Below are 22,972 nucleotides of genomic sequence, written 5' to 3' on the forward strand. Positions count from 1 at the left end.
AACGACCATAAGGTGCCCGAGGCAGCAATAGACCCTTGGAGACAAGTCGGCTGGAGGCCGATGTATTGAATCTCGACGCAATTTGAGTATTCCATCGTCATTAGGCGGCCCTGAACGTTACAATTAACTATCATTTTAGCGTCGGGTTCGAAAATCTAGACTCACAGGAGAACGACCATAAGGTGCCCGAGGCAGCAATAGACCCTTGGAGACAAGTCGGCTGGAGGCCGATGTATTGAATCTCGACGCAATTTGAGTATTCCATCGTCATTAGGCGGCCCTGAACGTTACAATTAACTATCATTTTTGCGTCGGATTCGAAAATCTAGACTCACAGGAGAACGACCATAAGGTGCCCGAGGCAGCAATAGACCCTTGGAGACAAGTCGGCTGGAGGACGATGTATTGGATCGCGACGCAATTTGAGTCTTCTATCGTCATTAGGAGGCGCTGAACGTTACAATTCACTATCATTTTTGCGTCGGATTCGAAAATCTTTACCCACAGGAGAAGGACCATGTGGTGCCCGAGGCAGCGATATCCCCTTGGAGACAAGTAGGCTGGAGGCCGATGTATTGAATCTCGACGCAATTTGAGTGTTCCATCGTCATTAGAAGGCCCTGAACGTTACAATTAACTATCATTTTTGCGTCGGATTCGAAAATCTGGACTCACAGGACAACGACCATAAGGTGCCCGAGGCAGCAATAGACCCTTGGAGACAAGTCGGCTGGAGGCCGATGTATTGAATCTCGACGCAATTTGAGTGTTCCATCGGCATTAGGAGGCCCTGAACGTTATAATTAACGATCATTTTTGCGTCGGATTCGATAATCTAAACTCACAGGAGAACGACCATAAGGTGCCCGAGGCAGCAATAGACCCTTGGAGACAAGTCGGCTGGAGGCCGATGTATTGAATCTCGACGCAATTTGAGTGTTCCATCGTCATTACAAGGCCCTGAACGTTACAATTAACTATCATTTTTGCGTCGGATTCGAAAATCTAGACTCACAGGAGAACGACCATAAGGTGCCCGAGGCAGCAATAGACCCTTGGAGACAAGTCGGCTGGAGGCCGATGTATTGAATCTCGACGCAATTTGAGTGTTCCATCGTCATTACAAGGCCCTGAACGTTACAATTAACTATCATTTTTGCGTCGGATTCGAAAATCTAGACTCACAGGAGAACGACCATAAGGTGCCCGAGGCAGCAATAGACCCTTGGAGACAAGTCGGCTGGAGGACGATGTATTGATTCTCGACGCAATTTGAGTGTTCCATCGTCATTAGAAGGCCCTGAACGTTACAATTAACTATCATTTTTGCGTCGGATTCGAAAATCTAGACTCACAGGACAACGACCATAAGGTGCCCGAGGCAGCAATAGACCCTTGGAGACAAGTCGGCTGGAGGCCGATGTATTGAATCTCGACGCAATTAGAGTGTTCCATCGTCATTACAAGGCCCTGAACGTTACAATTAACTATCATTTTTGCGTCGGATTCGAAAATCTAGACTCACAGGAGAACGACCATAAGGTGCCCGAGGCAGCAATAGACCCTTGGAGACAAGTCGGCTGGAGGACGATGTATTGGATCGCGACGCAATTTGAGTCTTCTATCGTCATTAGGAGGCGCTGAACGTTACAATTCACTATCACTTTTGCGTCGGATTCGAAAATCTAGACTCACAGGAGAAGGACCATGTGGTGCCCGAGGCAGCGATATCCCCTTGGAGACAAGTAGGCTGGAGGCCGATGTATTGAATCTCGACGCAATTTGAGTGTTCCATCGTCATTAGGAGGCGCTGAACGTTACAATTCAGTATCATTTTTGCGTCGGATTCGAAAATCTAGACTCACAGGACAACGACCATAAGGTGCCCGAGGCAGCAATAGACCCTTGGAGACAAGTCGGCTGGAGGCCGATGTATTGAATCTCGACGCAATTTGAGTGTTCCATCGGCATTAGGAGGCCCTGAACGTTACAATTAACTATCATTTTAGCGTCGGGTTCGAAAATCTAGACTCACAGGAGAACGACCACAAGGTGCCCGAGGCAGCAATAGACCCTTGGAGACAAGTCGGCTGGAGGACGATGTATTGAATCTCGACGCAATTTGAGAGTTCCATCGTCATTAGGCGGCCCTGAACGTTACAATTAACTATCATTTTTGCATCGGATTCGAAAATCTAGAATTACAAGAGAACGACCATAAAGTGCCCGAGGCAGCATTAGATCCTTGGAGACAAGTCGGCTGGAGGACGATGTATTGTATCTCGACGCAATTTGAGTGTTCCATCGTCATTAGAAGGCCCTGAACGTTACAATTAACTATCATTTTTGCGTCGGATTCGAAAATCTAGACTCACAGGAGAACGACCATAAGGTGCCCGAGGCAGCAATAGACCCTTGGAGACAAGTCGGCTGGAGGACGATGTATTGGATCGCGACGCAATTTGAGTCTTCTATCGTCATTAGGAGGCGCTGAACGTTACAATTCACTATCATTTTTGCGTCGGATTCGAAAATCTAGACTCACAGGAGAACGACCATAAGGTGCCCGAGACAGCAATAGACCCTTGGAGACAAGTCGGCTGGAGGCCGATGTATTGGATCGCGACGCAATTTGAGTGTTCCATCGTCATTACAAGGCCCTGAACGTTACAATTCACTATCATTTTTGCGTCGGATTCGAAAATCTAGACTCACAGGACAACGACCATAAGGTGCCCGAGGCAGCAATAGACCCTTGGAGACAAGTCGGCTGGAGGCCGATGTATTGAATCTCGACGCAATTAGAGTGTTCCATCGTCATTACAAGGCCCTGAACGTTACAATTAACTATCATTTTTGCGTCGGATTCGAAAATCTAGACTCACAGGAGAACGACCATAAGGTGCCCGAGGCAGCAATAGACCCTTGGAGACAAGTCGGCTGGAGGACGATGTATTGGATCGCGACGCAATTTGAGTCTTCTATCGTCATTAGGAGGCGCTGAACGTTACAATTCACTATCATTTTTGCGTCGGATACGATAATCTAGACTCACAGGAGAAGGATCATATTGTGCCCGAGACAGCAATATCCCCTTGGAGACAAGTCGGCTGGTGGACGATGTATTGAATCTCGACGCAATTTGAGGTCCCATCGTCATTAGGAGGCCCTAAACCTTACTATTAACTATCATTTTTGCGTCGGATTCGATAATCTAAACTCACAGGAGAACGACCATAAGGTGCCCGAGGCAGCAATAGACCCTTGGAGACAAGTCGGCTGGAGGACGATGTATTGGATCGCGACGCAATTTTAGTCTTCTATCGTCATTAGGAGGCGCTGAACGTTACAATTCTCTATCACTTTTGCGTCGGTTTCGAAAATCTAGACTCACAGGAGAAGGACCATGTGGTGCCCGAGGCAGCGATATCCCCTTGGAGACAAGTAGGCTGGAGGCCGATGTATTGAATCTCGACGCAATTTGAGTATTCCATCGTCATTAGGAGGCGCTGAACGTTACAATTCACTATCATTTTTGCGTCGGATTCGAAAATCTAGACTCACAGGACAACGACCATAAGGTGCCCGAGGCAGCAATAGACCCTTGGAGACAAGTCGGCTGGAGGCCGATGTATTGAATCTCGACATAATTTGAGTGTTCCATCGGCATTAGGAGGCCCTGAACGTTATAATGAACTATCATTTTTGCGTCGGATTCGATAATCTAAACTCACAGGAGAACGACCATAAGGTGCCCGAGGCAGCAATAGACCCTTGGAGACAAGTCGGCTGGAGGCCGATGTATTGAATCTCGACGCAATTTGAGTGTTCCATCGTCATTAGGAGGCCCTGAACGTTATAATTAACTATCATTTTTCCGTCGGATTCGAAAATCTAGACTCACAGGAGAACGACCATAAGGTGCCCGATGCAGCAATAAACCCTTGGAGACAAGTCGGCTGGAGGCCGATGTATTGAATCTCGACGCAATTTGAGTGTTCCATCGGCATTAGGAGGCCCTGAACGTTACAATTAACTATCATTTTAGCGTCGGGTTCGAAAATCTAGACTCACAGGAGAACGACCATAAGGTGCCCGAGGCAGCAATAGACCCTTGGAGACAAGTCGGCTGGAGGCCGATGTATTGAATCTCGACGCAATTTGAGTGTTCCATCGGCATTAGGAGGCCCTGAACGTTACAATTAACTATCATTTTTGCGTCGGGTTCGAAAATCTAGACTCACAGGAGAACGACCATAAGGTGCCCGAGGCAGCAATAGACCCTTGGAGACAAGTCGGCTGGAGGACGATGTATTGAATCTCGACGCAATTTGAGTGTTCCATCGTCATTAGAAGGCCCTGAACGTTACAATTAACTATCATTTTTGCGTCGGATTCGAAAATCTAGACTCACAGGACAACGACCATAAGGTGCCCGAGGCAGCAATAGACCCTTGGAGACAAGTCGGCTGGAGGCCGATGTATTGAATCTCGACGCAATTTGAGTATTCCATCGTCATTAGGCGGCCCTGAACGTTACAATTAACTATCATTTTTGCGTCGGATTCGAAAATCTAGACTCACAGGAGAACGACCATAAGGTGCCCGAGGCAGCAATAGACCCTTGGAGACAAGTCGGCTGGAGGACGATGTATTGGATCGCGACGCAATTTGAGTCTTCTATCGTCAATAGGAGGCGCTGAACGTTACAATTCACTATCATTTTTGCGTCGGATTCGAAAATCTTTACCCACAGGAGAAGGACCATGTGGTGCCCGAGGCAGCGATATCCCCTTGGAGACAAGTAGGCTGGAGGCCGATGTATTGAATCTCGACGCAATTTGAGTGTTCCATCGTCATTAGAAGGCCCTGAACGTTACAATTAACTATCATTTTTGCGTCGGATTCGAAAATCTGGACTCACAGGACAACGACCATAAGGTGCCCGAGGCAGCAATAGACCCTTGGAGACAAGTCGGCTGGAGGCCGATGTATTGAATCTCGACGCAATTTGAGTGTTCCATCGGCATTAGGAGGCCCTGAACGTTATAATTAACGATCAATTTTGCGTCGGATTCGATAATCTAAACTCACAGGAGAACGACCATAAGGTGCCCGAGGCAGCAATAGACCCTTGGAGACAAGTCGGCTGGAGGCCGATGTATTGAATCTCGACGCAATTTGAGTGTTCCATCGTCATTACAAGGCCCTGAACGTTACAATTAACTATCATTTTTGCGTCGGATTCGAAAATCTAGACTCACAGGAGAACGACCATAAGGTGCCCGAGGCAGCAATAGACCCTTGGAGACAAGTCGGCTGGAGGCCGATGTATTGAATCTCGACGCAATTTGAGTGTTCCATCGTCATTACAAGGCCCTGAACGTTACAATTAACTATCATTTTTGCGTCGGATTCGAAAATCTAGACTCACAGGAGAACGACCATAAGGTGCCCGAGGCAGCAATAGACCCTTGGAGACAAGTCGGCTGGAGGTATTGAATCTCGACGCAATTTGAGTGTTCCATCGTCATTAGAAGGCCCTGAACGTTACAATTAACTATCATTTTTGCGTCGGATTCGAAAATCTAGACTCACAGGACAACGACCATAAGGTGCCCGAGGCAGCAATAGACCCTTGGAGACAAGTCGGCTGGAGGCCGATGTATTGAATCTCGACGCAATTAGAGTGTTCCATCGTCATTACAAGGCCCTGAACGTTACAATTAACTATCATTTTTGCGTCGGATTCGAAAATCTAGACTCACAGGAGAACGACCATAAGGTGCCCGAGGCAGCAATAGACCCTTGGAGACAAGTCGGCTGGAGGACGATGTATTGGATCGCGACGCAATTTGAGTCTTCTATCGTCATTAGGAGGCGCTGAACGTTACAATTCACTATCACTTTTGCGTCGGATTCGAAAATCTAGACTCACAGGAGAAGGACCATGTGGTGCCCGAGGCAGCGATATCCCCTTGGAGACAAGTAGGCTGGAGGCCGATGTATTGAATCTCGACGCAATTTGAGTGTTCCATCGTCATTAGGAGGCGCTGAACGTTACAATTCAGTATCATTTTTGCGTCGGATTCGAAAATCTAGACTCACAGGACAACGACCATAAGGTGCCCGAGGCAGCAATAGACCCTTGGAGACAAGTCGGCTGGAGGCCGATGTATTGAATCTCGACGCAATTTGAGTGTTCCATCGGCATTAGGAGGCCCTGAACGTTACAATTAACTATCATTTTAGCGTCGGGTTCGAAAATCTAGACTCACAGGAGAACGACCATAAGGTGCCCGAGGCAGCAATAGACCCTTGGAGACAAGTCGGCTGGAGGACGATGTATTGAATCTCGACGCAATTTGAGAGTTCCATCGTCATTAGGCGGCCCTGAACGTTACAATTAACTATCATTTTTGCATCGGATTCGAAAATCTAGAATTACAAGAGAACGACCATAAAGTGCCCGAGGCAGCATTAGATCCTTGGAGACAAGTCGGCTGGAGGACGATGTATTGTATCTCGACGCAATTTGAGTGTTCCATCGTCATTAGAAGGCCCTGAACGTTACAATTAACTATCATTTTTGCGTCGGATTCGAAAATCTAGACTCACAGGAGAACGACCATAAGGTGCCCGAGGCAGCAATAGACCCTTGGAGACAAGTCGGCTGGAGGACGATGTATTGGATCGCGACGCAATTTGAGTCTTCTATCGTCATTAGGAGGCGCTGAACGTTACAATTCACTATCATTTTTGCGTCGGATTCGAAAATCTAGACTCACAGGAGAACGACCATAAGGTGCCCGAGACTGCAATAGACCCTTGGAGACAAGTCGGCTGGAGGCCGATGTATTGGATCGCGACGCAATTTGAGTGTTCCATCGTCATTACAAGGCCCTGAACGTTACAATTAACTATCATTTTTGCGTCGGATTCGAAAATCTAGACTCACAGGACAACGACCATAAGGTGCCCGAGGCAGCAATAGACCCTTGGAGACAAGTCGGCTGGAGGCCGATGTATTGAATCTCGACGCAATTAGAGTGTTCCATCGTCATTACAAGGCCCTGAACGTTACAATTAACTATCATTTTTGCGTCGGATTCGAAAATCTAGACTCACAGGAGAACGACCATAAGGTGCCCGAGGCAGCAATAGACCCTTGGAGACAAGTCGGCTGGAGGACGATGTATTGGATCGCGACGCAATTTGAGTCTTCTATCGTCATTAGGAGGCGCTGAACGTTACAATTCACTATCACTTTTGCGTCGGATTCGAAAATCTAGACTCACAGGAGAAGGACCATGTGGTGCCCGAGGCAGCGATATCCCCTTGGAGACAAGTAGGCTGGAGGCCGATGTATTGAATCTCGACGCAATTTGAGTGTTCCATCGTCATTAGGAGGCGCTGAACGTTACAATTCAGTATCATTTTTGCGTCGGATTCGAAAATCTAGACTCACAGGACAACGACCATAAGGTGCCCGAGGCAGCAATAGACCCTTGGAGACAAGTCGGCTGGAGGCCGATGTATTGAATCTCGACGCAATTTGAGTGTTCCATCGGCATTAGGAGGCCCTGAACGTTACAATTAACTATCATTTTAGCGTCGGGTTCGAAAATCTAGACTCACAGGAGAACGACCATAAGGTGCCCGAGGCAGCAATAGACCCTTGGAGACAAGTCGGCTGGAGGACGATGTATTGAATCTCGACGCAATTTGAGAGTTCCATCGTCATTAGGCGGCCCTGAACGTTACAATTAACTATCATTTTTGCATCGGATTCGAAAATCTAGAATTACAAGAGAACGACCATAAAGTGCCCGAGGCAGCATTAGATCCTTGGAGACAAGTCGGCTGGAGGACGATGTATTGTATCTCGACGCAATTTGAGTGTTCCATCGTCATTAGAAGGCCCTGAACGTTACAATTAACTATCATTTTTGCGTCGGATTCGAAAATCTAGACTCACAGGAGAACGACCATAAGGTGCCCGAGGCAGCAATAGACCCTTGGAGACAAGTCGGCTGGAGGACGATGTATTGGATCGCGACGCAATTTGAGTCTTCTATCGTCATTAGGAGGCGCTGAACGTTACAATTCACTATCATTTTTGCGTCGGATTCGAAAATCTAGACTCACAGGAGAACGACCATAAGGTGCCCGAGACAGCAATAGACCCTTGGAGACAAGTCGGCTGGAGGCCGATGTATTGGATCGCGACGCAATTTGAGTGTTCCATCGTCATTACAAGGCCCTGAACGTTACAATTAACTATCATTTTTGCGTCGGATTCGAAAATCTAGACTCACAGGAGAACGACCATAAGGTGCCCGAGGCAGCAATAGACCCTTGGAGACAAGTCGGCTGGAGGATGATGTATTGATTCTCGACGCAATTTGAGTGTTCCATCGTCATTAGAAGGCCCTGAACGTTACAATTAACTATCATTTTTGCGTCGGATTCGAAAATCTAGACTCACAGGACAACGACCATAAGGTGACCGAGGCAGCAATAGACCCTTGGAGACAAGTCGGCTGGAGGCCGATGTATTGAATCTCGACGCAATTTGAGTGTTCCATCGGCATAAGGAGGCCCTGAACGTTATAATTAACCATCATTTTTGCGTCGGATTCGATAATCTAAACTCACAGGAGAACGACCATAAGGTGCCCGAGGCAGCAATAGACCCTTGGAGACAAGTCGGCTGGAGGCCGATGTATTGAATCTCGACGCAATTTGAGTGTTCCATCGGCATTAGGAGGCCCTGAACGTTACAATTAACTATCATTTTTGCGTCGGATTCGAAAATCTAGACTCACAGGACAACGACCATAATGTGCCCGAGGCAGCAATAGACCCTTGGAGACAAGTCGGCTGGAGGACGATGTATTGAATCTCGACGCAATTTGAGTGTTCCATCGTCATTACAAGGCCCTGAACGTTACAATTAACTATCATTTTTGCGTCGGATTCGAAAATCTAGACTCACAGGTCAACGACCATAAGGTGCCCGAGGCAGCAATAGACCCTTGGAGACAAGTCGGCTGGAGGACGATGTATTGGATCGCGACGCAATTTGAGTCTTCTATCGTCATTAGGAGGCGCTGAACGTTACAATTCACTATCATTTTTGCGTCGGATTCGAAAATCTATACTCACAGGAGAAGGACCATGTGGTGCCCGAGGCAGCGATATCCCCTTGGAGACAAGTAGGCTGGAGGCCGATGTATTGAATCTCGACGCAATTTGAGTGTTCCATCGTCATTAGAAGGCCCTGAACGTTACAATTAACTATCATTTTTGCGTCGGATTCGAAAATCTAGACTCACAGGACAACGACCATAAGGTGCCCGAGGCAGCAATAGACCCTTGGAGACAAGTCGGCTGGAGGCCGATGTATTGAATCTCGACGCGATTTGAGTGTTCCATCGGCATTAGGAGGCCCTGAACGTTATAATTAACTATCATTTTTGCGTCGGATTCGATAATCTAAACTCACAGGAGAACGACCATAAGGTGCCCGAGGCAGCAATAGACCCTTGGAGACAAGTCGGCTGGAGGCCGTTGTATTGAATCTCGACGCAATTTGAGTGTTCCATCGTCATTAGGAGGCCCTGAACGTTATATTTAACTATCATTTTTGCGTCGGATTCGAAAATCTAAACTCACAGGAGAACGACCATAAGGTGCCCGAGGCAGCAATAGACCCTTGGAGACAAGTCGGCTGGAGGCCGATGTATTGAATCTCGACGCAATTTGAGTGTTCCATCGGCATTAGGAGGCCCTGAACGTTATAATTAACTATCATTTTTGCGTCGGATTCGATAATCTAAACTCACAGGAGAACGACCATAAGGTGCCCGAGGCAGCAATAGACCCTTGGAGACAAGTCGGCTGGAGGCCAATGTATTGAATCTCGACGCAATTTGAGTGTTCCATCGGCATTAGGAGGCCCTGAACGTTACAATTAACTATCATTTTTGCGTCGGGTTCGAAAATCTAGACTCACAGGAGAACGACCATAAGGTGCCCGAGGCAGCAATAGACCCTTGGAGACAAGTCGGCTGGAGGACGATGTATTGAATCTCGACGCAATTTGAGTGTTCCATCGTCATTAGAAGGCCCTGAACGTTACAATTAACTATCATTTTTGCGTCGGATTCGAAAATCTAGACTCACAGGACAACGACCATAAGGTGCCCGAGGCAGCAATAGACCCTTGGAGACAAGTCGGCTGGAGGCCGATGTATTGAATCTCGACGCAATTTGAGTGTTCCATCGTCATTACAAGGCCCTGAACGTTACAATTAACTATCATTTTTGGGTCGGATTCGAAAATCTAGACTCACAGGAGAACGACCATAAGGTGCCCGTGGCAGCAATAGACCCTTGGAGACAAGTCGGCTGGAGGACGATGTATTGGATCGCGACGCAATTTGAGACTTCTATCGTCATTAGGAGGCGCTGAACGTTACAAATCACTATCATTTTTGCGTCGGATTCGAAAATCTAGACTCACAGGAGAAGGACCATGTGGTGCCCGAGGCAGCGATATCCCCTTGGAGACAAGTAGGCTGGAGGCCGATGTATTGAATCTCGACGCAATTTGAGTGTTCCATCGTCATTAGAAGGCCCTGAACGTTACAATTAACTATCATTTTTGCGTCGGATTCGAAAATCTAGACTCACAGGACAGCGACCATAAGGTGCCCGAGGCAGCAATAGACCCTTGGAGACAAGTCGGCTGGAGGCCGATGTATTGAATCTCGACGCAATTTGAGTGTTCCATCGGCATTAGGAGGCCCTGAACGTTATAATTAACTATCATTTTTGCGTCGGATTCGAAAATCTAGACTCACAGGAGAACGACCATAAGGTGCCCGAGGCAGCAATAGACCCTTGGAGACAAGTCGGCTGGAGGACGATGTATTGAATCTCGACGCAATTTGAGTGTTCCATCGTCATTAGAAGGCCCTGAACGTTACAATTAACTATCATTTTTGCGTCGGATTCGAAAATCTAGACTCACAGGACAACGACCATAAGGTGCCCGAGGCAGCAATAGACCCTTGGAGACAAGTCGGCTGGAGGCCGATGTATTGAATCTCGACGCAATTTGAGTGTTCCATCGTCATTACAAGGCCCTGAACGTTACAATTAACTATCATTTTTGCGTCGGATTCGAAAATCTAGACTCACAGGACAACGACCATAAGGTGCCCGAGGCAGCAATAGACCCTTGGAGACAAGTCGGCTGGAGGCCGATGTATTGAATCTCGACGCAATTTGAGTGTTCCATCGGCATTAGGAGGCCCTGAACGTTACAATTAACTATCATTTTTGCGTCGGGTTCGAAAATCTAGACTCACAGGAGAACGACCATAAGGTGCCCGAGGCAGCAATAGACCCTTGGAGACAAGTCGGCTGGAGGACGATGTATTGAATCTCGACGCAATTTGAGTGTTCCATCGTCATTAGAAGGCCCTGAACGTTACAATTAACTATCATTTTTGCGTCGGATTCGAAAATCTAGACTCACAGGACAACGACCATAAGGTGCCCGAGGCAGCAATAGACCCTTGGAGACAAGTCGGCTGGAGGCCGATGTATTGAATCTCGACGCAATTTGAGTGTTCCATCGTCATTACAAGGCCCTGAACGTTACAATTAACTATCATTTTTGGGTCGGATTCGAAAATCTAGACTCACAGGAGAACGACCATAAGGTGCCCGAGGCAGCAATAGACCCTTGGAGACAAGTCGGCTGGAGGACGATGTATTGGATCGCGACGCAATTTGAGTCTTCTATCGTCATTAGGAGGCGCTGAACGTTACAAATCACTATCATTTTTGCGTCGGATTCGAAAATCTAGACTCACAGGAGAAGGACCATGTGGTGCCCGAGGCAGCGATATCCCCTTGGAGACAAGTAGGCTGGAGGCCGATGTATTGAATCTCGACGCAATTTGAGTGTTCCATCGTCATTAGAAGGCCCTGAACGTTACAATTAACTATCATTTTTGCGTCGGATTCGAAAATCTAGACTCACAGGACAGCGACCATAAGGTGCCCGAGGCAGCAATAGACCCTTGGAGACAAGTCGGCTGGAGGCCGATGTATTGAATCTCGACGCAATTTGAGTGTTCCATCGGCATTAGGAGGCCCTGAACGTTATAATTAACTATCATTTTTGCGTCGGATTCGAAAATCTAGACTCACAGGAGAACGACCATAAGGTGCCCGAGGCAGCAATAGACCCTTGGAGACAAGTCGGCTGGAGGACGATGTATTGAATCTCGACGCAATTTGAGTGTTCCATCGTCATTAGAAGGCCCTGAACGTTACAATCAACTATCATTTTTGCGTCGGATTCGAAAATCTAGACTCACAGGACAACGACCATAAGGTGCCCGAGGCAGCAATAGACCCTTGGAGACAAGTTGGCTGGAGGCCGATGTATTGAATCTCGACGCAATTTGAGTGTTCCATCGTCATTACAAGGCCCTGAACGTTACAATTAACTATCATTTTTGCGTCGGATTCGAAAATCTAGACTCACAGGAGAACGACCATAAGGTGCCCGAGGCAGCAATAGACCCTTGGAGACAAGTCGGCTGGAGGACGATGTATTGAATCTCGACGCAATTTGAGTGTTCCATCGTCATTAGAAGGCCCTGAACGTTACAATTAACTATCATTTTTGCGTCGGATTCGAAAATCTAGACTCACAGGACAACGACCATAAGGTGCCCGAGGCAGCAATAGAGCCTTGGAGACAAGTCGGCTGGAGGCCGATGTATTGAATCTCGACGCAATTTGAGTGTTCCATCGTCATTACAAGGCCCTGAACGTTACAATTAACTATCATTTTTGCGTCGGATTCGAAAATCTAGACTTACAGGAGAACGACCATAAGGTGCCCGAGGCAGCAATAGACCCTTGGAGACAAGTCGGCTGGAGGACGATGTATTGGATCGCGACGCAATTTGAGTCTTCTATGGTCATTAGGAGGCGCTGAACGTTACAATTCACTATCATTTTTGCGTCGGATTCGAAAATGTATACTCACAGGAGAAGGACCATGTGGTGCCCGAGGCAGCGATATCCCCTTGAAGACAAGTAGGCTGGAGGCCGATGTATTGAATCTCGACGCAATTTGAATGTTCCATCGTCATTAGAAGGCCCTGAACGTTACAATTAACTATCAGTTTTGCGTCGGATTCGAAAATCTAGACTCACAGGACAACGACCGTAAGGTGCCCGAGGCAGCAATAGACCCTTGGAGACAAGTCGGCTGGAGGCCGATGTATTGAATCTCGACGCAATTTGAGTGTTCCATCGTCATTACAAGGCCCTGAACGTTACAATTAACTATCATTTTTCCGTCGGATTCGAAAATCTAGACTCACAGGAGAACGCCCATAAGGTGCCCGATGCAGCAATAGACCCTTGGAGACAAGTCGGCTGGAGGACGATGTATTGAATCTCGACGCAATTTGAGTGTTCCATCGGCATTAGGAGGCCCTGAACGTTACAATTAACTATCATTTTTGCGTCGGGTTCGAAAATCTAGTCACAGGAGAACGACCATAAGGTGCCCGAGGCAGCAATAGACCCTTGGAGACAAGTCGGCTGGAGGCCGATGTATTGAATCTCGACGCAATTTGAGTGTTCCATCGGCATTAGGAGGCCCTGAACGTTACAATTAACTATCATTTTAGCGTCGGGTTCGAAAATCTAGACTCACAGGAGAACGACCATTAGGTGCCCGAGGCAGCAATAGACCCTTGGAGACAAGTCGGCTGGAGGACGATGTATTGAATCTCGACGCAATTTGAGAGTTCCATCGTGATTAGGCGGCCCTGAACGTTACAATTAACTATCATTTTTGCGTCGGATTCGAAAATCTAGAATTACAAGAGAACGATCATAAAGTGCCCGAGGCAGCATTAGATCCTTGGAGACAAGTCGGCTGGAGGACGATGTATTGTATCTCGACGCAATTTGAGTGTTCCATCGTCATTAGAAGGCCCTGAACGTTACAATTAACTATCATTTTTGCGTCGGATTCGAAAATCTAGACTCACAGGAGAACGACCATAAGGTGCCCGAGGCAGCAATAGACCCTTGGAGACAAGTCGGCTGGAGGACGATGTATTGGATCGCGACGCAATTTGAGTCTTCTATCGTCATTAGGAGGCGCTGAACGTTACAATTCACTATCATTTTTGCGTCGGATTCGAAAATCTAGACTCACAGGGGAAGGATCATATTGTGCCCGAGACAGCAATATCCCCTTGGAGACAAGTCGGCTGGTGGACGATGTATTGAATCTCGACGCAAATTGAGTGTCCCATCGTCATTAGGAGGCCCTAAACCTTACAATTAACTATCATTTTTGCGTCGGATTCGATAATCTAAACTCACAGGAGAACGACCATAAGGTGCCCGAGGCAGCAATAGACCCTTGGAGACAAGTCGGCTGGAGGACGATGTATTGGATCGCGACGCAATTTGAGTCTTCTATCGTCATTAGGAGGCGCTGAACGTTACAATTCACTATCATTTTTGCGTCGGATTCGAAAATCTAGACTGACAGGAGAACGACCATAATGTGCCCGAGGCAGCAATAGACCCTTGGAGACAAGTCGGCTGGAGGACGATGTATTGGATCGCGACGCAATTTGAGTCTTCTATCGTCATTAGGAGGCGCTGAAAATTACAATTCACTATCATTTTTGCGTCAGATTCGAAAATCTATACTCACAGGAGAAGGACCATGTGGTGCCCGAGGCAGCGATATACCCTTGGAGACAAGTAGGCTGGAGGCCGATGTATTGAATCTCGACGCAATTTGAGTGTTCCATCGTCATTAGAAGGCCCTGAACGTTACAATTAATTATCATTTTTGCGCCGGATTCGAAAATCTAGACTCACAGGACAACGACCATAAGGTGCCCGAGGCAGCAATAGACCCTTGGAGACAAGTCGGCTGGAGGCCGATGTATTGAATCTCGACGCAATTTGAGTGTTCCATCGGCATTAGGAGGCCCTGAACGTTATAATTAACGATCACTTTTGCGTCGGATTCGATAATCTAAACTCACAGGAGAACGACCACAAGGTGCCCGAGGCAGCAATAGACCCTTGGAGACAAGTCGGCTGGAGGCCGATGTATTGAATCTCGACGCAATTTGAGTGTTCCATCGGCATTAGGAGGCCCTGAACGTTACAATTAACTATCATTTTTGCGTCGGGTTCGAAAATCTAGACTCACAGGAGAACGACCATAAGGTGCCCGAGGCAGCAATAGACCCTTGGAGACAAGTCGGCTGGAGGACGATGTATTGGATCGCGACGCAATTTGAGTCTTCTATCGTCATTAGGAGGCGCTGAACGTTACAATTCACTATCATTTTTGCGTCGGATTCGAAAATCTAGACTCACAGGAGAAGGATCATATTGTGCCCGAGACAGCAATATCCCCTTGGAGACAAGTCGGCTGGTGGACGATGTATTGAATCTCGACGCAATTTGAGTGTCCCATCGTCATTAGGAGGCCCTAAACCTTACAATTAACTATCATTTTTGCGTCGGATTCGATAATCTAAACTCACAGGAGAACGACCATAAGGTGCCCGAGGCAGCAATAGACCCTTGGAGACAAGTCGGCTGGAGGACGATGTATTGGATCGCGACGCAATTTGAGTCTTCTATCGTCATTAGGAGGCGCTGAACGTTACAATTCACTATCATTTTTGCGTCGGATTCGAAAATCTAGACTCACAGGAGAAGGACCATGTGGTGCCCGAGGCAGCGATATCCCCTTGGAGACAAGTAGGCTGGAGGCCGATGTATTGAATCTCGACGCAATTTGAGTGTTCCATCGGCATTAGGAGGCCCTGAACGTTATAATTAACTATCATTTTTGCGTCGGATTCGATAATCTAAACTCACAGGAGAACGACCATAAGGTGCCCGAGGCAGCAATAGACCCTTGGAGACAAGTCGGCTGGAGGCCGATGTATTGAATCTCGACGCAATTTGAGTGTTCCATCGGCATTAGGAGCCCCTGAACGTTACAATTAACTATCATTTTTGCGTCGGGTTCGAAAATCTAGACTCACAGGAGAACGACCATAAGGTGCCCGAGGCAGCAATAGACCCTTGGAGACAAGTCGGCTGGAGGACGATGTATTGAATCTCGACGCAATTTGAGTGTTCCATCGTCATTAGAAGGCCCTGAACGTTACAATTAACTATCATTTTTGCGTCGGATTCGAAAATCTAGACTCACAGGACAACGACCATAAGGTGCCCGAGGCAGCAATAGACCCTTGGAGACAAGTCGGCTGGAGGCCGATGTATTGAATCTCGACGCAATTTGAGTGTTCCATCGTCATTACAAGGCCCTGAACGTTACAATTAACTATCATTTTTGCGTCGGATTCGAAAATCTAGACTCACAGGAGAACGACCATAAGGTGCCCGAGGCAGCAATAGACCCTTGGAGACAAGTCGGCTGGAGGACGATGTATTGGATCGCGACGCAATTTGAGTCTTCTATCGTCATTAGGAGGCGCTGAACGTTACAATTCACTATCATTTTTGCGTCGGATTCGAAAATCTAGACTCACAGGAGAAGGACCATGTGGTGCCCGAGGCAGCGATATCCCCTCTGAGACAAGCAGGCTGGAGGCCGATGTATTGAATCTCGACGCAATTTGAGTGTTCCATCGTCATTAGAAGGCCCTGAACGTTACAATTAACTATCATTTTTGCGTCGGATTCGAAAATCTAGACTCACAGGACAACGACAGTAAGGTGCCCGAGGCAGCAATAGACCCTTGGAGACAAGTCGGCTGGAGGCCGATGTATTGAATCTCGACGCAATTTGAGTGTTCCATCGGCTTTAGGAGGCCCTGAACGTTATAATTAACTATCATTTTTGCGTCGGATTCGATAATCTAAACTCACAGGAGAACGACCATAAGGTGCCCGAGGCAGCAATAGACCCTTGGAGACAAGTCGGCTGGAGGCCGATGTATTGAATCTCGACGCAATTTGAGTGTTCCATCGTCATTACAAGGCCCTGAACGTTACAATTAACTATCATTTTTGCGTCGGATTCGAAAATCTAGACTCACAGGAGAACGACCAAAAGGTGCCCGAGGCAGCAATAGACCCTTGGAGACAAGTCGGCTGGAGGACGATGTATTGAATCTCGACGCAATTTGGGTGTTCCATCGTCATTAGAAGGCCCTGAACGTTACAATTAACTATCATTTTTGCGTCGGATTCGAAAATCTAGACTCACAGGACAACGACCATAAGGTGCCCGAGGCAGCAATAGACCCTTGGAGACAAGTCGGCTGGAGGCCGATGTATTGAATCTCGACGCAATTTGAGTGTTCCATCGTCATTACAAGGCCCTGAACGTTACAATTAACTATCATTTTTGCGTCGGATTCGAAAATCTAGACTCACAGGAGAACGACCATAAGGTGCCCGAGGCAGCAATAGACCCTTGGAGACAAGTCGGCTGGAGGACGATGTATTGGATCGCGACGCAATTTGAGTCTTCTATCGTCATTAGGAGGCGCTGAACGTTACAATTCACTATCATTTTTGCGTCGGATTCGAAAATCTACACTCACAGGAGAAGGACCATGTGGTGCCCGAGGCAGCGATATCCCCTTGGAGACAAGTAGGCTGGAGGCCGATGTATTGAATCTCGACGCAATTTGAGTGTTCCATCGTCATTAGAAGGCCCTGAACGTTACAATTAACTATCATTTTTGCGTCGGATTCGAAAATCTAGACTCACAGGACAACGACAGTAAGGTGCCCGAGGCAGCAATAGACCCTTGGAGACAAGTCGGCTGGAGGCCGATGTATTGAATCTCGACGCAATTTGAGTGTTCTATCGGCATTAGGAGGCCCTGAACGTTACAATTAACTATCATTTTTGCGTCGGATTCGATAATCTAAACTCACAGGAGAACGACCATAAGGTGCCCGAGGCAGCAATAGACCCTTGGAGACAAGTCGGCTGGAGGCCGATGTATTGAATCTCGACGCAATTTGAGTGTTCCATCGTCATTACAAGGCCCTGAACGTTACAATTAACTATCATTTTTGCGTCGGATTCGAAAATCTAGACTCACAGGAGAACGACCATAAGGTGCCCGAGGCAGCAATAGACCCTTGGAGACAAGTCGGCTGGAGGACGATGTATTGAATCTCGACGCAATTTGAGTGTTCCATCGGCATTAGGAGGCCCTGAACGTTACAGTTAACTATCATTTTTGCGTCGGGTTCGAAAATCTAGACTCACAGGAGAACGACCATAAGGTGCCCGAGGCAGCAATAGACCCTTGAGACAAGTCGGCTGGAGGACGATGTATTGGATCGCGACGCAATTTGAGTCTTCTATCGTCATTAGGAGGCGCTGAACGTTACAATTCACTATCATTTTTGCGTCGGATTCGAAAATCTAGACTCACAGGAGAAGGATCATATTGTGCCCGAGACAGCAATATCCCCTTGGAGACAAGTCGGCTGGTGGACGATGTATTGAATCTCGACGCAATTTGAGTGTCCCATCGTCATTAGGAGGCCCTAAACGTTACAATTAACTATCATTTTTGCGTCGGATTCGATAATCTAAACTCACAGGAGAACGACCATAAGGTGCCCGATGCAGCAATAGACCCTTGGAGACAAGTCGGCTGGAGGACGATGTATTGGATCGCGACGCAATTTGAGTCTTCTATCGTCATTAGGAGGCGCTGAATGTTACAATTCACTATCATTTTTGCGTCGGATTCGAAAATCTAGACTCACAGGAGAAGGACCATGTGGTGCCCGAGGCAGCGATATCCCCTTGGAGACAAGTAGGCTGGAGGCCGATGTATTGAATCTCGACGCAATTTGAGTGTTCCATCGGCATTAGGAGGCCCTGAACGTTATAATTAACTATCATTTTTGCGTCGGATTCGATAATCTAAACTCACAGGAGAACGACCATAAGGTGCCCGAGGCAGCAATAGACCCTTGGAGACAAGTCGGCTGGAGGCCGATGTATTGAATCTCGACGCAATTTGAGTGTTCCATCGGCATTAGGAGCACCTGAACGTTACAATTAACTATCATTTTTGCGTCGGGTTCGAAAATCTAGACTCACAGGAGAACGACCATAAGGTGCCCGAGGCAGCAATAGACCCTTGGAGACAAGTCGGCTGGAGGACGATGTATTGAATCTCGACGCAATTTGAGTGTTCCATCGTCATTAGAAGGCCCTGAACGTTACAATTAACTATCATTTTTGCGTCGGATTCGAAAATCTAGACTCACAGGACAACGACCATAAGGTGCCCGAGGCAGCAATAGACCCTTGGAGACAAGTCGGCTGGAGGCCGATGTATTGAATCTCGACGCAATTTGAGTGTTCCATCGTCATTACAAGGCCCTGAACGTTACAATTAACTATCATTTTTGCGTCGGATTCGAAAATCTAGACTCACAGGAGAACGACCATAAGGTGCCCGAGGCAGCAATAGACCCCTGGAGACAAGTCGGCTGGAGGACGATGTATTGGATCGCGACGCAATTTGAGTCTTCTATCGTCATTAGGAGGCGCTGAACGTTACAATTCACTATCATTTTTGCGTCGGATTCGAAAATCTAGACTCACAGGAGAAGGACCATGTGGTGCCCGAGGCAGCGATATCCCCTTGGAGACAAGTAGGCTGGAGGCCGATGTATTGAATCTCGACGCAATTTGAGTGTTCCATCGTCATTAGAAGGCCCTGAACGTTACAATTAACTATCATTTTTGCGTCGGATTCGAAAATCTAGACTCACAGGACAACGACCGTAAGGTGCCCGAGGCAGCAATAGACCCTTGGAGACAAGTCGGCTGGAGGCCGATGTATTGAATCTCGACGCAATTTGAGTGTTCCATCGGCATTAGGAGGCCCTGAACGTTATAATTAACTATCATTTTTGCGTCGGATTCGATAATCTAAACTCACAGGAGAACGACCATAAGGTGCCCGAGGCAGCAATAGACCCTAGGAGACAAGTCGGCTGGAGGCCGATGTATTGAATCTCGACGCAATTTGAGTGTTCCATCGTCATTACAAGGCCCTGAACGTTACAATTAACTATCATTTTTGCGTCGGATTCGAAAATCTAGACTCACAGGAGAACGACCAAAAGGTGCCCGAGGCAGCAATAGACCCTTGGAGACAAGTCGGCTGGAGGACGATGTATTGAATCTCGACGCAATTTGAGTGTTCCATCGTCATTAGAAGGCCCTGAACGTTACAATTAACTATCATTTTTGCGTCGGATTCGAAAATCTAGACTCACAGGACAACGACCATAAGGTGCCCGAGGCAGCAATAGACCCTTGGAGACAAGTCGGCTGGAGGCCGATGTATTGAATCTCGACGCAATTTGAGTGTTCCATCGTCATTACAAGGCCCTGAACGTTACAATTAACTATCATTTTTGCGTCGGATTCGAAAATCTAGACTCACAGGAGAACGACCATAAGGTGCCCGAGGCAGCAATAGACCCTTGGAGACAAGTCGGCTGGAGGACGATGTATTGGATCGCGACGCAATTTGAGTCTTCTATCGTCATTAGGAGGCGCTGAACGTTACAATTCACTATCATTTTTGCGTCGGATTCGAAAATCTACACTCACAGGAGAAGGACCATGTGGTGCCCGAGGCAGCGATATCCCCTTGGAGACAAGTAGGCTGGAGGCCGATGTATTGAATCTCGACGCAATTTGAGTGTTCCATCGTCATTAGAAGGCCCTGAACGTTACAATTAACTATCATTTTTGCTTCGGATTCGAAAATCTAGACTCACAGGACAACGACCGTAAGGTGCCCGAGGCAGCAATAGACCCTTGGAGACAAGTCGGCTGGAGGCCGATGTATTGAATCTCGACGCAATTTGAGTGTTCTATCGGCATTAGGAGGCCCTGAACGTTACAATTAACTATCATTTTTGCGTCGGATTCGATAATCTAAACTCACAGGAGAACGACCATAAGGTGCCCGAGGCAGCAATAGACCCTTGGAGACAAGTCGGCTGGAGGCCGATGTATTGAATCTCGACGCAATTTGAGTGTTCCATCGTCATTACAAGGCCCTGAACGTTACAATTAACTATCATTTTTGCGTCGGATTCGAAAATCTAGACTCACAGGAGAACGACCATAAGGTGCCCGAGGCAGCAATAGACCCTTGGAGACAAGTCGGCTGGAGGACGATGTATTGAATCTCGACGCAATTTGAGTGCTCCATCGTCATTAGAAGGCCCTGAACGTTACAATTAACTATCATTTTTGCGTCGGATTCGAAAATCTAGACTCACAGGAGAACGACCATAAGGTGCCCGAGGCAGCAATAGACCCTTGGAGACAAGTCGGCTGGAGGACGATGTATTGGATCGCGACGCAATTTGAGTCTTCTATGGTCATTAGGAGGCGCTGAACGTTACAATTCACTATCATTTTTGCGTCGGATTCGAAAATCTATACTCACAGGAGAAGGACCATGTGGTGCCCGAGGCAGCGATATCCCCTTGGAGACAAGTAGGCTGGAGGCCGATGTATTGAATCTCGACGCAATTTGAGTGTTCCATCGTCATTAGAAGGCCCTGAACGTTACAATTAACTATCAGTTTTGCGTCGGATTCGAAAATCTAGACTCACAGGACAACGACCATAAGGTGCCCGAGGCAGCAATAGACTCTTGGAGACAAGTCGGCTGGAGGCCGATGTATTGAATCTCGACGCAATTTGAGTGTTCCATCGTCATTACAAGGCCCTGAACGTTACAATTAACTATCATTTTTCCATCGGATTCGAAAATCTAGACTCACAGGAGAACGACCATAAGGTGCCCGATGCAGCAATAGACCGTTGGAGACAAGTCGGCTGGAGGCCGATGTATTGAATCTCGACGCAATTTGAGTGTTCCATCGGCATTAGGAGGCCCTGACCGTTACAATTAACTATCATTTTTGCGTCGGGTTCGAAAATCTAGAGTCACAGGAGAACGACCATAAGGTGCCCGAGGCAGCAATAGACCCTTGGAGACAAGTCGGCTGGAGGACGATGTATTGGATCGCGACGCAATTTGAGTCTTCTATCGTCATTAGGAGGCGCTGAACGTTACAATTCACTATCATTTTTGCGTCGGATTCGAAAATCTAGACTCACAGGAGAACGATCATATTGTGCCCGAGACAGCAATATCCCCTTGGAGACAAGTCGGCTGGTGGACGATGTATTGAATCTCGACGCAATTTGAATGTCCCATCGTCATTAGGAGGCCCTAAACCTTACAATTAACTATCATTTTTGCGTCGGATTCGATAATCTAAACTCACAGGAGAACGACCATAAGGTGCCCGAGGCAGCAATAGACCCTTGGAGACAAGTCGGCTGGAGGACGATGTATTGGATCGCGACGCAATTTGAGTCTTCTATCGTCATTAGGAGGCGCTGAACGTTACAATTCACTATCATTTTTGCGTCGGATTCGAAAATCTAGACTCACAGGAGAACGACCATAATGTGCCCGAGGCAGCAATAGACCCTTGGAGACAAGTCGGCTGGAGGACGATGTATTGGATCGCGACGCAATTTGAGTCTTCTATCGTCATTAGGAGGCGCTGAACGTTACAATTCACTATCATGTTTGCGTCGGATTCGAAAATCTATACTCACAGGAGAAGGACCATGTGGTGCCCGAGGCAGCGATATCCCCTTGGAGACAAGTAGGCTGGAGGCCGATGTATTGAATCTCGACGCAATTTGAGTGTTCCATCGTCATTAGAAGGCCCTGAACGTTACAATTAACTATCATTCTTGCGTCGGATTCGAAAATCTAGACTCACAGGACAACGACCATAAGGTGCCCGAGGCAGCAATAGA

Source organism: Schistocerca serialis, chromosome 11 (assembly GCF_023864345.2).
Source record: "Schistocerca serialis cubense isolate TAMUIC-IGC-003099 chromosome 11, iqSchSeri2.2, whole genome shotgun sequence".
NCBI classification, from domain to species: Eukaryota; Metazoa; Arthropoda; class Insecta; order Orthoptera; family Acrididae; genus Schistocerca; species Schistocerca serialis.